This window comes from Carettochelys insculpta, chromosome 6 (assembly GCF_033958435.1).
Source record: "Carettochelys insculpta isolate YL-2023 chromosome 6, ASM3395843v1, whole genome shotgun sequence".
Lineage (NCBI taxonomy): Eukaryota > Metazoa > Chordata > Testudines > Carettochelyidae > Carettochelys > Carettochelys insculpta.
In genome coordinates, this window is record NC_134142.1 from 32,174,180 (window position 1) to 32,186,925 (window position 12,746).

At 45.3% G+C, this 12,746-nt stretch overlaps 1 protein-coding gene across 2 annotated transcripts in view; it reads left to right on the top strand.

The window, feature by feature from the left end:
* RPS6KA5 (ribosomal protein S6 kinase A5) overlaps positions 1 to 12,746 on the top strand; it is a 154,676-nt gene that overhangs the window by 60,219 nt on the left and 81,711 nt on the right. The gene's annotated exons all lie outside the window — the stretch shown is intronic.

Here is a 12,746-nt window from a genome sequence, read left to right on the forward strand (position 1 = left end):
GAAGGTAAAAGGAGGAAAAGGAGTAAAGGCAGTAGGATGTTTGCTGTAGACCACTAAGTGGGGAGGACTGGGTAGATGAGGTATTTCTAGCATAAATAACAAAGTAGCCAGACCATGAGCCCTGGTAGTGGTGAGGGTACTGGCTTTATTACCTGTTACTTTTTGGAAAATAAATTCAGGAAAACTCACACTGTTGACAAGTTCTTCACATGTTTGGGGATAACTTTTTTTATCTGAGAAACCAGAGCAGCAGATATTTTAGATTTCCTTCTGATTAACAGGAAGGAAGTGGTTGTTAATCTGAAAGCAGAAGGCAACTTAAGATCATAAAATGTTAGAGTTTAGAATTCTAAGGTAAAAGAATGAGAACAGCAAAATAAGGACAATGGACTTCAGCAGACTTAAAGAACAGTTATGTAAGGTATCTTTGGAAAGAAACTCTAAGGCAAATGGGAGTACAGGTTGCACCTCCCAGATCCAGGAGTTTCTCATCTGGCAACATTCTGGACCATGGGTGTTTCAGGACCAGAGAGTCCTGGGGCCACAGCAGCATCTGTGGGCCAGGGGCTGGTGTTTGGCAGTCCTAACGAGGTTGGGACCAGTGTCCCGTAGCCCAGCCAGAGCCAGTGTCCACAGGGCCAGGGCTGGTGGCGGTCAGGGCTGGGGTGGCTTCTGGGTGCCTGGCTGGAGCTGGGGCTGGGGCTGGAGCTGGTACTGGCAGCAGCTGGGCCAGGGCCAGGAGAGAGACCAGCAGCTTAGCTGTCCAGCAGTGTACAAGTCACTTGGGGTGGAAGGACAGCTGGCAGCGGAGAGGGATGGCAGTCTGGGGGGCTGGAAGCAAGGGACCTCCCCAGTCTGGCAAATTCCCTTATTTGGAATGGGCCAAGTCCCACGTGTGCTGGACCAGGGAGGTCCAATTTATACAGGAGAGTTGGCAGTTTCTCTGAGACATTATTAAAAGCAAAACTGCAAGCTGCATCCTGTTGCAAAAGAATGATGGGAAGAATAGTAAGAGGCCAATGTGGTTGTTTCAGGAGATCCTTAATAATGTGAACATTAAAAAGTAAATTGTAAAAATGAAAACAAGGATGAAATAGCTAAGGATGAGTGTGAAAGAATGGCACAGACACAGGAACAAAATCAGAAAAACTATGGCACAAAATGAGATACCCCTAATAGAAAACAGAAAAGGCAATAAAAAGAGGTTCTGTTAATACATTAGGAACAGCAGAAAGACAAAGAAAAGTGTAGGTCCATTAATTATCAAGGAAGGAAATCTAAAATGACACAACAAACAGAAATGTTTAATGCCTGTTCTGCTTCAGTCTTCTCTAAAAAGATTAATTGTGACAAGATACTTTACCCAATGTTAACAAGAAGGAGGAAGAAACACTGGGGCTAATAGAGAATAAACAGGTTAAAGAATATTTAGTTAAGTTAAATGTTGTATTCAAGTTTACAGGACCTGATGAAATTTGTTCTAGAGTACTTAAGGAGCTAGCCAAAGCAATCATTTTCAAAAATTCGTGGAGTATGCAGGAGTACCCTAGAGGGTTAGAAAAGGAGGACCTGGGGAATTTTAGCCTAATAAGCCTAACTTGCGTTCCTGAGGAGATACTGGAACAAAATATTAAACAATTTGTAAGCACCTAGCAAATAATAGTATGATAAATAATAGGTAACAAGGATATTTCAAGGATAAATTATGCCAAACAGATTAATTTCCTTCTTCGACAGGGTAACTGTCTTAGTGAATAGTGGGAAAGCCGTAGACTTTGAGAAGGTTTTTGACACAGATCTATATTACTTTCTCATAAACAAACTAGGGAAATATAGTCATGGGGAAATTACTGTAGGTTGGGCGCATGACTGATTGAAAAACACTTCACAGAGTAGTTTTCGCTGATGATCCTTCTTCTGTGTATTCCAGAGATGGGTTTGCATGTGCTCCATGTGTCTACGTCCAGAAATTCATCAAAATTGCTTCAGAATCAGGGTAGAAACACCAGCGTGGGTTTGACACCCTCTCTAGTTCCTTCTTATCATATTATGGTCAGAATCAGAATAGCATCCTCCTTCACTTAGGCCGTGTCTACGCTACAAAAATAACTTGGAAGTTACTTACTTTGAAGTTGAGCGTCTACACACACCTTACTTCTAAGTTAAACTTTGAAGTAGGGCACTGCTCCATTCCTGGGAATGGAGTAAGGACTTTGAAGTTGGGCTCCCTTACTTGTAAGTTAACTTCAAAGTAAGGGAGGGAAAACGCATGCAGACTCTCTGCTGGCTACTTTGAAGTAGCACCTAACTTTGCAGTTGACTTGGAAGTTAGTTCCCAGTGTAGATGCACCCTCAATGTGTAAACTATAATGTAAAATAAATGTATATGTAAGAAGTTTGAGGTTGTTTATAGTATAGAATAATTTTCCACCACATCCTCTGGTCCAGGGCTATGCCCAGAGTGCCAGGCTTTGAGAATTATCTTCTGCCCTCACTCCTTCTCTATTAGTGACAGGTATCAATGGCACTTCTACTGTGTGGATGGAGCCCATATTTTTGTATAGTGCAGTGTCTGTAGATTATTTCCATGCAGAAGTTGAGAGGTCTGGGAGCGCCAACTTAGTTTCATCTATCAGGAACTTTGTAGGAGGTCCAGCTGTAATCTGGGCTTGAGAGACCCTTCCTGTACATCAGTTTCCAGTGACCAGCAGTGCCTCTCCAAAACAAGCCTTAGTCTATGTCTAGATCACTGAGAACTGTCAGCAAAAGATACACAAATTGTCCAATGCATTTGCTATCTGTTGCTGACAGTTCTATCAGGACAGACTTTTCTGCCATTTGGCCCATCCGCACAGGGCCAAATGTCGGAAAAACACCTTCTTTTGAGACATCCCTTCTTCATTGTGGAACAAGGTGTACAGGGATGTCGACAGAATGCTCCTGACTGGCAGATCTCTTTTGAGAGATCTGCAGTCTGGACGTGTGTTCTGTCAACAAAATTTCTGTCAACAGAAGTTTTGTTGATAGAAGACTAAAGTCTAGACATAGCCTTAGAGTAAAGTCACTAATCCTGAATCCAAAGGACTCTTTCTAAAGGCCTCCCAATGAGAGTATGGCGTGGCCTTAGAGTATGAGGAAAATTAGAGGAAATTAAATTGAATCTATTAAAGTTGACTTTATAGCACCTGATTTTGTAAAGTTGAGGGTGCATATCCACACTTGTTTGGAAAGACAATGGAGTGTGTCCCCATTAGGTTTTCCAGCTTCAACTGTGTCAGAAATGCATTATGGGTACCTATCCCACAGTTCCTTCTGTCCCATTGCATTCTGGGTTTATGTCCCAGTGTCCTATGGAAAACATTCTGTGCTGCAAGTGGCTGTGGGTGTGTCATATCAGCATCCCTGGGGGCATTGTGCCCCCTTCCTTTCCCTTTGAGAACAAACATTAAAAAGCTTTTTTGTGCCATTTTTACACAGCCTTGTCCACGCTATTACAAAGCTAGCATGGAGCCAGTGAAGCTTAGAGCTGTTGTGGAAAGTGTTATGATCAGTTCATGCATTGTGCGGCAGTAGTATGTTCAGAGCCCAAAGAGCTGGGAGACTGAGGAGGACTACCCTGAGGGGCAGGGCATATACATATGTGAAACACTGGAGAGGAGAAACATGGATATGCTGTCTGGATTGGATGTAGTGTACACAGTGGAGTGCAGGTTCTGGAGCTGTGAAACAAGCTCAGACTGGTGGGCCCACATTGTTCTACAGGTGTGGGGTGATCAGCAGTGGCTGCAAAACTTCTGCATGTGTAAGGCCACTTTCATGGAACTTTGTGAATTGCTTCCCCCCACGCTGAAGCTCAGTGACACCAAAATGAGACCTGCTCTGACAGTTCAGAAGCATGTAGCAATTTCTGTGTGGAAGCTTGCAACACCAGACAGCTATCGGTCAGTGGGCAATCGATTCAGAGTTGGCAAATCTACAGTGGGGGCTGCTGTAAGCCAGGTAGCCAAGGCAATCAATACCCTTCTGCTGTGAAAAACGGTGGCTATGGGAAATGTCCGGGACGTAGTGGATGTTTTTGCCATGATGGGGTTTCCAGAATGTAGTGGGGGAATACATGGAACACATATGCCCATTCTGGTACTGGACCGCCTTGCCTCAGAGTATATAAACCATAAAGGGTACTTCTCCATGATGTTGCAGATGTTGGTGGATCACAAGCATTGATTCGCTGACATCAATGTGGAATGATCAGGAAAGGTGCATGATGCACACATCTTTAGGAATTCTGGTCTGTTTAGAAAGCTCCAGAATGTGACTTTCTTCCTAAACCAGAAAATTATCATTGGAGATGTGGAGGTGCCCCTAGTGATTCTGGGTGACCCAGCTTACCCCTTGCTACCTTGACTCATGAAGTCATATACAAGCACACTGGACCTCAGTAAGGAGGTGTTCAGCTACAGACTGGGCAAGTGCAGAATGGTGGTAGAATGTGCATTTGGTAATTTAAAAGCCAGGTTCAGGAGCCTTCTGACTAGGTTAGACCTCAGTGAAGCCATCATTCCCCTGGTGGTAGGAGCTTGTTTGTCTGATTCATGATTTATGTGAGATGAAAGGGGAAGATTTCATGCCAGGCTGGAGGGCAGAGGCAGATCATATGGCCAGTAATTATGAGCAGCCAAATACAAGAGCAATAAGGAGAGCACAGCAAAGGGCACTGGAAATGAGGGATGCTTTGATAAATGACTTTATGAATCACCAGACAAAGTCACAAAAGTCAAGTCTGTTGCTGTGAAGGAGTTCACCCCTTAATGATGTGTACTTTCCATTTGTGTGGGGGAATGTGAGTTTTCTGCTCTCAGAACCATCCCTGGGTGTGGAATACAAGGCTGCTATTAATTCCTTCACTCCCACCTTCTGGGGTGCTGATGAGGGGAAGCCAGGGAACATGGAGAGGAGGCAATATACTGTTTTGTGGTTTGTAGGGAGGGCTCTTTGCCCCTCCACAGGGGACCTCAGGAGCTCTGTATGCTCCCATATTAAAGCTATGAGTTCTCTTTGGTTCAGTGTGTCTTGGAATCTTTGCTGTCTCTGGTCTTCAAGAATGCTTTTTCTCTAAGCATTCATTTGATCCCTTTCTCTTTGAGTGGTCTGATGCTCTGTGTGAACGGCCTTGAACTGTTCTGATCTCTGATTTTTTTTTTCTCTTGCAAATCTGGGAAAGCCTCACCCCTTCTGGTGGGAGCCCAGCATTTCTGACACCCTGTTGCAGACCTTGGAAGAAACTGAATGTCATACATTAGGGAGATACATTTAATGTAGATAAGTTTAACACCATGCAAAGGCATCTAATGAATGGATGTCTGTTTCAAGCAGAGAACATGTATTCTCTGCAAGGACACTTTTCGCCTCTTAAGGCTAAGATGGGATCAATTTCTACAGAATGATTCTACATGTGCTGCTGTGCATGTTTAGCTCTCAGTCGTGGTAAGATGTGGTGGGCCTGAAGGTTGCTGATCACGTTTGCTTTGGGTGATGGAGGCAGGAGGAGCCATTGTGGGGCTGATCTGCACCTCAACACACACACACACACACACACACACACACACACACACACACACACACACACTTGGGCAGTGGCAGTTTTCAGTGGGCTGAGGATAGGGGTTCAGTTGTTTCAATCATGGCAGGGCTGTTCTGTGGGAACTGTGCTGGGGGAAAGCTGCTGCTGCAACAGCTGGACCCTGGGGTGGCAGGTGTGGTTGCGCTGTAGACAACATGGCCTGAAAGGTACATAGAAAAATTCCTGGTTCCTTTCTGATACACGGAAGGCTTGAAAAAATGTTAAACTCACACCCAAGCCCCCCATTTCCTCCCTGCACCTATCTGGGATATGTCAGGGATCCATACAGCCTTTCTGTTTTTCCAGAAAGCTGGGGAGGAGGGAGGTTCAGCCCCCTTGACCTGAAAAGGACAAAGAATGATTCCTCTTCCCACAGCAAAGCATGGCAGAGCAGCTAGTGCTATCATATATACAGTAGTAGCTTAACGCTCCTTCCCCACTGCTTCTAGGCTGCAAAAAGACATCTGCTTGCTTAGAATAAGAAAAAGCGATAAGGAACTCATTCTAATCCGTTGTGGGTACCGGACCAATAGATTTGCAAAAATGCTCTGTGGTGCCATGATTCCAGATTGCTTACTCATGGCTTGGCATAGAAAGGTGTTTTATCATGGAAGTCGGAATAAGTCAGCCTCCCCTCCAAAACCTCGTGAGAAAAATCAGAGTACCTGTCTGACGCCTTCATGGAGCTGTGTAAAGAGGATTGGCACTCCATCCTCAGAAACATTAATAAGGTGTTCCAGGAGCCCCACGCTGTGTAGGCACAGCAGCAGCAGCAACAGATTATGCCCCCACCAACCCCAGTTCCAAGCTGTAGCCTACTTGTAGCATTATTACAAAAGACTAGTTAACCGAAATGCTCTTCACACCTTCAAGGTCTAGCTGTGAAACATCCTGAGATGAGGGAATTGGACTGAAAGTTACAAACAGCTCCTGGGTGTCTCCAAGATCAGCTTCTCTACTCATCTATTGACTATTTTCCTCCTCCTCCTCCTCTACCTCATCTACCATGTTGTCCTTGCTGTTGCCAAAAGATTCATGAGAAGTATCTCCAGAGGTATCAAGAGAACTTTTGGGGGCAGTGTTTGGGTCATTTCTCAGAATCCCATTTTGCTCATAGAAGTGACGTGTCTGGGGAGATGAGCCAGAATGTCTAGTTGCTTCTTTTGTCTTTCGGTACACTGGCCTGAGCTCCTTTATTTACATGCAGCACTGCTGGGTGTCCCTGTTGTACCCTTTGTTGCTCCATGCCTTGTGAGATCTTTGCATATATATCTGCATTTCTTTTGCTGGTTCATAGCTTCAACAGGACAGATTCATTCTCCCCTCCCCCGCACCAGTGATGAGGTCCTTGATCTCATGCTCGCTCCTTGCTGGGACTTGTGTATGACCCTGGGAATTAATTGCCAGATGTGCTGCTGAGGTGTGCTGTGTGCTCTATTCATGACCCTGGCCCCAAGGGAAATTAACTTGAAATTCCCGGGTTGCTACCTGTACGTCTGGAGAGCAGTGGAGCTGAAAACGTTTGCGAGTGAACACATTGGGGCATTGTGGGACACATCAGGAGACCAATAAAATTGAACTGAATTATGCTCCAGCTATACAAGCCTAAGGTCAGTGTTGCACATTAATTTGGTGTTACTTGTCATGAAAAGTAGACATACGAAAGTCAACCTTAACCTTAAAATTGACGTAATGAGCCCTCTAGTGAAGACTGATTCATTATACAATTGACCCAAGTCACCTAAATTCAAATTACTGTCTTAGTATAGACCAGTACAAGACATCTCTACATAGAACTGTCTGTAACAAATGCATTTCATTCCTGAGCTGGTCCAGGTTGGGTGCGATACTCTGTCTGGAGCCATGGAATCAGCTCCACTGAAGACCTCCAGATTAGAGGGCAGGGCATGCAAAAAGGATTGGTTGGTTCTGTGATTATGGTAATGAAATGGAAGGACAGATGCTCACCAGTTTCATATACAAGTGTGGGTCTGGACTTACCATTGATACTGCCTTGTTCATCTAGGCTGTGTCTACACGGGCACAAATCTTCGAAATAGCCATATTTTGAAGGTTACTAATGAGGCGCTGAATTGAATATTCAGCACCTCATTAGCATTAGGACGCTTTCGGCCGCGGTGCTTCGAAAGCACCGTTTTTGAAAGCATGTGACTCGGCACAGCTACACGGAGGTCCTTTTCGAAAGCACCTTTGGAAATCCTCTTATTCCGCTCAGTGAGCGAGATAAGGGGATTGTGAAAGGTGCGGGGTCCTTTCGAAAAGGACCCCCATGTAGCCGTGCCATGACCAGAAGCATCCTAATGCTAATGAGGCACTGAATATTCAATTCAGCATCTCATTAGTAATGTTTGAAATGGCCATTAGCATGGCTATTTCGAAGATTTGTGCCCATGTAGACACACCCCTAAAGACTGGCTGCAACAGATGAGCTGGTTTTTCAGGCATATCTGCTGTAACTCAGGTATTGGCCACTATAAGGATACTTGCCTTGATGAATATTTATGGTGTCCCTAGCTTCTGTTAGTCAGAGATTGGAGAGGGAAGGAAGGAGAGAGATCACTTGATCATTACCTGTTTGGTTCATTTCCTTTGGGGCACCTGGCATTGTCCACTGTTGGCAGACAGGATACTGGTCTGGATGAACTTTTGATCAGCTCCAGTATGGCTGTTCTTATGTAACTCCCTGGGTCAAGAAGACTTGTATAACACCAGAGGATATTTCCTCCCCTAACCCACAGTCGCCGATCCTTTTTGGCCCTGATCTTGTGAGAGAGGTCCTTGCTCTGGGAATGGAGTCTTTATAGTCTGAGAATTGAGCAAGTTCATCTCCACCCATTGAGCAGAAGTGACCCAATACTGATAGCATTGCTACAATTGGCATAACAATCCTCAGAACTGGAGGAGTTAGAGGAGATAGCTGTCTCAGTATCTCTACAGATGGACAGGAACTCGAACAGACAGTTGAAAGGCTATACTTACTATTCTTCCAGGTGTGACCCCTCCCCCCCAGAAGCACCAGTACCAATTCCCTTGGGAGCTACTGCGTCTGATAGGCTCCTCCTTGTGGCCTTACAGGGGACGGCCAGACTGCTGGTGTATGAGTTGTATCCCTTCTCCCCTTTTTGTCAGCTGGTTCCACTGATGTATGAGGAGAAGCCAGATATGCTTCTTTCGAGGTGAGGTGAAATTAGTACCAGAGGTGGCCCTCTAGGCTGTGGTAGATGCTGCAGGCATAATGTCCAGAACTTTGTCCATTGGACTTATACTAAAAATGCATAATTACAGTTGTCGGCGTTTCCTAAGGGAGGTCCGAAACACCTGGCTGGATCTTCCCTTTTGTGAGTCTAACCTTTTTAATGAAAAGCTCTTTAGGCTAAGACCAGCTGTTCCGCATACTCTCTGTTATCCTTGTCCATATGACGTTTTATGCAAATGCCAAAGGATTCAGGGGTTCTAGTGTCTCTTCTCTCTCTCAACTGCAGGCTAAGGAGCCCACTTTGACAGACAGGTTGAGACCTGCATCCCATTTTGATGTCATACACTTCTCCTGTCACCTTTGGATGCTATTTCACCTTGGACAGTTAGGTGCTGAAGGTTATCCATCAGGGCTATTCCATCGAGTTTCTCTCCTTCCCTCATCATAAACCTCCTTCCTAATCCCCCCTTAAGGTACCATTCTCACTTTTGTTTTGTTTGCATGCCAGGGAGTTGTGAACTCGCTGGATGTATGCAACTTGATTGTGATGTGGTTTCAGGTACACCAGCTCTGAAGTCTGACATCTACAATAAGAGGATATTGTGAGGGTTAATGGATTATGGCCCACATAGGTACAAAGGATATTTCCTAATCCCATCCAAGAAGTGGAGGGTAGAGACCCATTCTAGACTTTATTGAAAAGCTGAAATTCAGTATGATTACACTGGCACGTATAATTCTCTCCTTTCAGGAAGGAATGTATTTTGTGGGTCTCAACATGGATGATACATATTTCCTCATGGACATTTATCCATCCCACAGGAATTTCTCATATTTCATGGTACAACAGGAACATTGCCAGTTTCAGGTACTCTCCTTTGGACTCACTGTAACACTTGGGGTATTCATAAAAATTTTCCTGGTGGCACCACCTCACATGAGGCATTATAGCTATACAATGTTCCCATACCTGGATGACAGGCTTCTTGTAGCCCAGTTCTCATCAGGAAATCATGTCAGAAACAGGATTGCTTCCACACTTTCTTACTACTTTATATGTTTATAAAAACAAAGAAAATTTTATCATCTCTAAGGACAGCAAACTTCATAGGAACACAGGTGGACTCTGTCTCTGTGAGAGCATTTCTCCCTGAAGACAGATTTTATGTGATGAGCAACCTGATTTCCTGTACTTCTTGTAAACTGAGAACTATGTGCACTGGTCTCTTGCTTTTGAGTCACATGCCCTACGTGCCTCCATTTACTAGGCTTTATGTGTGCTGTCTCAAAACCTAGCTCCACTCAAATTACTGGTCAGCAGGGAATACGCTGACTACGTCGTAACTGTTCCCACCAGAGTTTTCAACTCCTCGCTTGATGGTTAAAACCAGGGGTGTCCAACCTTTTCTCAGGGGACTTCACGGCAATTTTTTACATGTTCCAGGGGCTAAACATAAAATAGTCCCAGACCAGTCCCAGCCTTAAACCCCCACAGCCCCAAACTGCCCCCCAGACATAATGAGACAGCTCCCTGCCGTACTGAAATAATAGGACTCAGTTTAATTGGTTTAATAACTGGATCACTCCTGCAGGCTGTTAAACCAATTAAATTTAGTTCTACTTCAACGTTTCTCAACCTTTTTTTAATAGCATACCCCTTTATAAACTACCTCTTTAAAAAAAAATTGTAAGTACCCACAATTTGCAGACATGAAGAATCCTCAATCCCCTGTCCTCTCTCCAGCGTTAGGTAGCCCCAGCCCTACCCTTTAACCCAATGCTCCCTTCCCCAGAGCCAGGCACCCCCATCTCCCCGCTTTAAATCAGTCTCCTCTCCCATTCCCCCGAGCCATGAATCCCCAGCCACACCACCTCTAAATAAATGCCCTCCCCCTCCCCCAGAGCCAGGCGCCCTCAGCACAAACTGAATGCAGTGACTTACCAGAGCCACCGCCACTTCAGGAGCAGCCAGGGCCTGAGCTGCACCAGCCAGAGCCAGACCCCGCGCCAGCTGCACTGGCCGGAGCCAAGGCCAGGGCCCGTGTGAGCCATGCTGACAGGATCCATGCCAGCTGGAGCAGCACCCTGCATGTGGTGCACCAGCAGGAGCTGGGGCCCATATCCATGCAAGCCATGCCGGAAAAATGGTGGCACTGCTAGCAGTGTGGGATGGATAAAAAGGCTCCGCAGGCTGGGCACCCTTTCTTGAAACCCACTCACAGTGGAGACTTCTTTCAGCCCTCCCATACCAGGAGCCACCAATTTGACAGATATCTATCTGACAGGGTGTGATCTTCACCTGGATTCCCATGTTGCTCAGGGTACCCAGACCCCCGAAGAGCCCAGGATGTGCATAAACTTATTGGAGCTGATGGTGGTTCATCTTGCATGCAAGACCTTCCTTTCCCTCATAAACTTGCTCACTGAGGAGAGGGTGATGGACAATATCTTCATGATGGTGTATATAACCAAAGAGGGCGGAGTGAGGTCTCATCTCCTTTCCCTGGAAGTAGTCACACTTTGGAACTCGGGTATCAGAAACCACATCAGGATGTGAGCTGTGTATATCCTGGGAGTTCACAACTCCCTGGCATGCCAACTAAGCAGAATTTTTTTGCAGACCAGAATGGCAGTCCCAGTGAAGATATTCACATGGGCCATTTCTGCACAGGCCACTTCCTTTGGAAGTGGCATGCTAATACACGGAGTGAAAGATGCTAGTGAGGCATGGATGGAAATTCCCCGCACCTCATTAGCATAACGTCATGTGATTTGGAGTCCAGAAGACCGTTCTTCCGGACTACAAGATGCCATGTAGAAGCGTGGCCCTGGGGGAGACTGCCAGAAGGAAGTCCTTCTTCCAGAAGCCCCTTCTTCCCAAAAATTTTTGCGAAGAAGGGGCCTCCGGAAGGACGTCTTCGTTCTGGAAGCCGCCCCACTGGGGCCACGCTTCTACACGGCATTTTGGAGTCCAGAAGAACGGTCTTTGGGACTCCAAATCACATGATGTTATGCTAATGAGGCACAGGGAATTTGCGTCTGTGCCTCATTAACATCTTTTGCTCCGTGTATTAGCATGCTACTTCTGAAGGAAGAGGCCAGTGTAGAAACAGCCATAGAGATTCCCTGAGTGCTGCACTTTGTGTCCGAGACTAACAGAAAACTCCCTGTGTTGCTCCAGGGGGGGTCGTATGTCATACCAAGGATGATCCTTTCCTGGACGAACTGCCTCCAATAGGCCATTGCTCCTATCCATCTCCTGTTGTAAGTTGGAAGGGAAATCCATCATGACAGAGTCACTATCCTCCTGGCACCCTAGTGACTCTAACAGTTCTGTTTCGCAGAACTTGCACTGATGTCTATACTCCCACCTATACTTCTGCCTATTTCCAGATCAAGTCACTTAAGATTGGGAGTTGGGGGGCTGGGGGGGAATCAAGTATCCAAACTTGATTCACAAGATCTTACAACTCTTTTCTAAGTGATACTTCTTGGAATGTGCATTTCAAGTTACAACCCAGCATGCATCAATGAGGTGAAGACAGATTTTGAAATGCTAAGTTAAAATTATAATGAAGCTTTAGTTTTAGGGAAACACCAGATCTTAAGAGCCATTATATTAACTAACTTTGTACTATTGAGATGTGCTTTGAAGTTTTTTTTGGCTACTAACTGTTTTTGAGTGTGTCTTATTGTTGCAAGTGTCCCTTATCACCAACCCCCTTTCCTCCCCAAAAAAGATGTTTGCTTAAATCAAGAGACGAAAACCACAAAGACAGTCAGCTTCTACCTTTCCATATTTTGAACACTGGACAATGTTAGGAATATTAGGGTACCTAAGATCTTCGGTTTAACTTGGAAGGAGTTGGGAAATCAAATCACGGCCATAACACCATGTGGATTGGGTCT